General features: G+C 34.9%; 1 long non-coding RNA gene across 1 annotated transcript; it reads right to left on the bottom strand.

The window, feature by feature from the left end:
• Nucleotides 1–261: 261 nt before the first annotated feature.
• On the bottom strand, nucleotides 262–4,203 carry LOC126872693 (uncharacterized). The gene is made up of 2 exons (XR_007692128.1): nucleotides 708–4,203; nucleotides 262–643 (listed from the first exon to the last, which is right to left on the bottom strand). It is a non-coding gene; the product is annotated as an uncharacterized LOC126872693 (long non-coding RNA).
• Between the last annotated feature and the right edge of the window lie 595 nt (nucleotides 4,204–4,798).

Consider the following 4,798-nt stretch of genomic DNA (forward strand, 5'->3'; position numbering starts at 1 on the left):
GTATACAATAAATTTCAAGTAATTCCGCAAGAAAAAATCTAATTCATTTTCAGCATCCTTTATGAAAATAGTCAGAGACAAGATGGTAGAACACAGAATTCGCTACATCTCGTAAACGAGATAAAACAGAATATATGTTGATCTAAACTGTTTTTATTGTTTTCGGATACTAAATTTGTCTTTTAAATACTGATCACTTATTATAAAACACCCTGTATATTGCAAAAAGGTTTCTGCAATTGTCCAAATATTTTCGTGAGCCGTTATGCATACACGAACAAAAACAGAGGTCTGTTAAATCGGCTTTCACAGGTAGTATATCAAATGAATATTTAAAACCATTTTCTCAAAACAAAGCGTTATACGCTAAAATTTTATTTTTCACTTATGATCTATTTTTTCACGACAAATAACCTTCATCCTGATCATATCGTGGCATTACGATTGCAGAAATACCTTCTATAAAGACAAATACGTTTTATTCATATTTGTGCGTACCTCCATCTTTCTGGCAAGCTGGAATTCATGTGCGCATATACGTTTCGTAACTGCAACGGGTTTATCGCAAGCCCAGCTGGCGTGGTTCCATAAACTACGCTCGTAAAAACTATGCTGGTTTCCCCTGGTGAGCTTAAAACTGCTGCTGCAACGAGAAAGTATAAGCTTGGTAGGAAGGAATGGAATTAAGTTCTTCGGTGTATACGTACGCATAGGTTAACTCAATCGGAAACGGTCCAGGATTCCTCCTCCCAGTAGCGCGTATGTGTATGTAGGTCAAAGGGGAATCATTCCTTTACACACTTTCCTCTCGAGGATACTTAATCGTGCTCCATCGATCCAGCCCGATTCTCCTGCGAAAGCGACTCCAATAACTTCTTGAGTAGCTCATCTTTCGCCCGACACAATTATATAGAGCTACATAGAATGGAGAGCTAGTGCGCCAATCCTTGTATCGTGCGAACTTTTAAAAGTTTGACACCCTTACTTCAGAGATTAAGATAAAGATCCTTTATAATTTGACTTTTCCTATTCGATCGCTGTTAATAATGTCGTTGATATTATACGTAGGTCAGTCAATAAATAACTTACTTCTTCCTTTAATTTCTAAAAAAGACTATTGGCTTCTACATAGTAACACTGGGTAGCACAGCGGTGCCTGGTGAAAGCCTGCGCGTGACGTCATCGGTAGTTGCAAGATGGCCATCGGTATTCGTGCACGTGCTTGACGTTTCCATGGTAAATATAGTTTATATAATTATTTGTAAGTGATTCAGCCTAAACAAAGGACAAACGTTAACACATTTTGTTATACGTTACCTGATGTGTGTGAGACCCAACAAAGACATTTAATTGTTACTAGATGATTGCATAGATGCAATATTGTTATTGGTAGTAGTACGTGCTAACTTGATCTATCTGATATTATACGTTAGACACGAAGCATTAAATAACAAATGCGTTCAAGTTTGAGATACGTGTTGTTGTATGATCCTTGTGGACAAATTCTATTGCCCAAAGTTCAGTAGCAATAATGGGGAAACTTATCTTACAATCCACGCTTATCACCATGTTATTTTCATGTTTGCTTGAATGAAGCAACACGTTTTTTTTATTTATTTAATTTGTACTTTACAATTTATCCAGCTGGACATTTGGTAAATTTTTTTAACTTTATTACTAAATAACACGTGGATGACTACCTCCAGCAGAATATCATCTTTGAGTTTGTCTATTTTATTTCTTCAGTGAGGTCAATGGCATGTTTCCTTTTTAGTCTTCTTTTTATATGAGTTTTGTTTGCTTCAGCAGCCAGCTGGTTTGGATGTGTTGTCATTCTTTCCTTGTATTTTTCTGCGTATCTACCGATTTCTTTTTTGATCATTGATATTTTTAGATCTTTGCGTATATCCTTGTTTCTAACATACCATGGAATGTTGTCTATTGTTTTGAGTATCTTCGGTTGTAATGACTCTAATTTATTTATGTGACTCATTGCTGCTGTCCCCCATAGTGGTATTCCGTATGCACAAATTGGTTTTATTATCGATTTGTAAATATTTAGTTTATTTTCCATGCTGAGTTTATAGTTTTGACTAGTTAGCCAATACATCCATCTTGTTTTTACCTGTATTTTGTCTATAAGTGATTTAGTATATTGCTTCCATATAAGTTGTGTGTCTAAATGGAGTCTTAGGTATTTAACGTACTTTGTTTGTGTTAAGTGGTGCCAATTAGATATTTGATAGTTTCTGTTTTCATAGTGTAAATATGGTTGCATTTATTGAGGTTTGCTTTTATTTGTTTACCTTGCAGTCACTTTTATATTTGTGTGATATGTTGTTGTAGTAATGTGACTGGTGTTTCTGGATTAGTGTGCCTGAATAGTACAGCTGTGTCGTCCGCGAATGTCAGTATTTTGCTGTTGGTAATTGTTGGTATGTTGGCCGTGTATAGTATGTATAGTATTGGTCCTAAGATGCTTCCTTGCGGAACCCCTGCCTTGATGTCTTTAACTTCAGAGTATGTGTCCTTAATTTTTACTACGAAGGTTCTGCTGCTTAAGTAAGATTTTATTAAATGGTGTATCTGCTCCGGGTATTGTTTTCTGATTGATTGAAGTAGGCTTTTGTGGTTTATTTTGTCAAATGCTTTCTCGATGTCCATAAAGAGGGCTGTGCAGTATTGTTTGTTTTCTAATGCTAGTATTATTTCATTTGTGAGTCTATGCATTTGCTCTATCGTGGAGTGTTTGTTTCTGAATCCAAATTGGTGATCTGGTAATAATTTTTCCTTCTCTATTATTGGTTTTAAGCGGGCGTAAATTATTTTTTCTAGTATTTTTGAAAACACAGGAAGTAATGATATTGGCCTGTAAGATGTAATTTGATGTGGCCTGGTCTTTGCTTGGCTTAGGTAACATTATGATCTGTGCTAGTTTTCATAAATTAGGGAAGTATTGAATTCTTAAAATTGCATTGGATATTATTGTCATTAATCGTATTGCTTTTGGGGGAAGGTTTTTTAAGATTTTATCATCGATTAGGTTAATTTCTGGTGCTTTATTGTTTTTTGTTTTCTTGATTATGATTCTAATTTCTTGTGCTGCTGTATTAGGTATGGAGTAGTGCTTGTCAGTTGAGGTACTAGTATTTTATGCATCTATGTCTGAATGACATTTGGAGTTAATGTTGTTAACATTATATGGAGTAAATGTGTTACAAAGGTGGTTGGAAAATTCATCAGCTCGCTCTTTGTTGCTTCTGGCACATGTGTTGTCTGTTTTTCTGATTGCTAGGATCAGTTTTATTGTCTTCTTTATTTTGTTTGTGGCTTTCCATAGAGAGTAGTTGGCATTTTCATTTGCAAAGAGTGTTTCTATGTATTTTGAGAATTCGTTATTATTATGATCTTTTATTTTACTCTTTATTTCCTTTGCGAGTTTATTTAGATGTTTTTTGTTTTCACGTGTTCTATGTTTTTGCTATTTTGCTTTCGCTTTCCTTTTTTATCTGATCTTGTCAAGGATGTCTGTTGGAATTATTTTCGTTTGCCTGTTGTTTGGTTCATAATTAGTAGTTGCCCATACTGCTTTTTGTATAATTTCTGTCAGTATTGTTACTGCCTGTTTGATGTGTTCGGGTGTTTAGTGGAATATTGCAGTTGATTTTGCTCTCGATTAGTTCTTTAAATGTTTATCATTTGGTGGTTTTATTGCAAAGCGACTCTGATTTGCTATAAAGTATTGGTTTGGTTGTGTATTCTATTATTACCGGTGTATGATCGGAGCTAAGCTGAAGACTGGGCGTTGTCTTTAATGTGTTCGCGTTTAGTCCTTTTATAACTGCAAAATAAAGCAAGTCAGGTATTTTGTTTAGATCTGTTGGCCAGTATATTGGCCTACTTGTGGATAATATGCAGAGATTACTAGTTCTAATATATCTTGCTAGTGTTCTACCTCGAGGTGTGTTAATTCTTGAACCCCATAACGTGTGCTTTGCATTGAAGTCTTCTGCTGTGATATATTTGTCACCTAAGGATTAAAAATACTGTTCCCATTTTTATAATGTCATTTTGTGTTGCGGTGGTGCATATACTGCTGACATCTGGAAGTAATTGCTGTTAGTTTGTATTGTAACGGTAGTTGCTTGAACGTGTTCCTGACCAATTTGATTATGTAAGTGGTGTTTGATATCGTTTCTTATTATCACTGCTACCCTTCTGTGTGCTTTTCCTAAGGGTGTCTGGTATCATAGATGGTGTAATATTGTATTTTCATATAGCTTTTTGGTGTGAAATGTGTTTCTGAAACAAGTAATATATCAATATTATTGTTATACAGAAATGTTTTAGTTTCAAGGGCCCGTTGTTGTTTAGACCATTGGAGTTCCAAGCTGCTATTTTCAGTGTGTCCATTTTTATCTTTTACTTAACATGTTTGTAAGTAGTTGTAGCATGACTGTAATTTGTTGTGTTTGTTGTCTGAGTACTGCATTTTGCTCACTTATCATTTTTGTTAGCATTTCAGCGTTTTTGATGGATTGCTTGAGCAGTTCCTTGATTTCTGTAGCATTGTTATTGTTGTTTTGGTTTTGGTTGTTTAAGGGTAGAGTTTTGTTAGTTACATCCTCTATCAGTGAACTGAAAGAAATTTTCTGAAAAAAACTGAAATTTTCATAGCGCTTGTGCCTGGTATTATTTTACGCTTTTTGTGAGCTGTTGCTACCTTCCAGTTTTCATCATTTCCTTTTGCAATGTTTTCACTTCTTTTATAGCTGAACTTTCCTGTTCTTTGTTGACT

This window comes from Bombus huntii, chromosome 13 (genome assembly GCF_024542735.1).
Source record: "Bombus huntii isolate Logan2020A chromosome 13, iyBomHunt1.1, whole genome shotgun sequence".
NCBI classification, from domain to species: Eukaryota; Metazoa; Arthropoda; class Insecta; order Hymenoptera; family Apidae; genus Bombus; species Bombus huntii.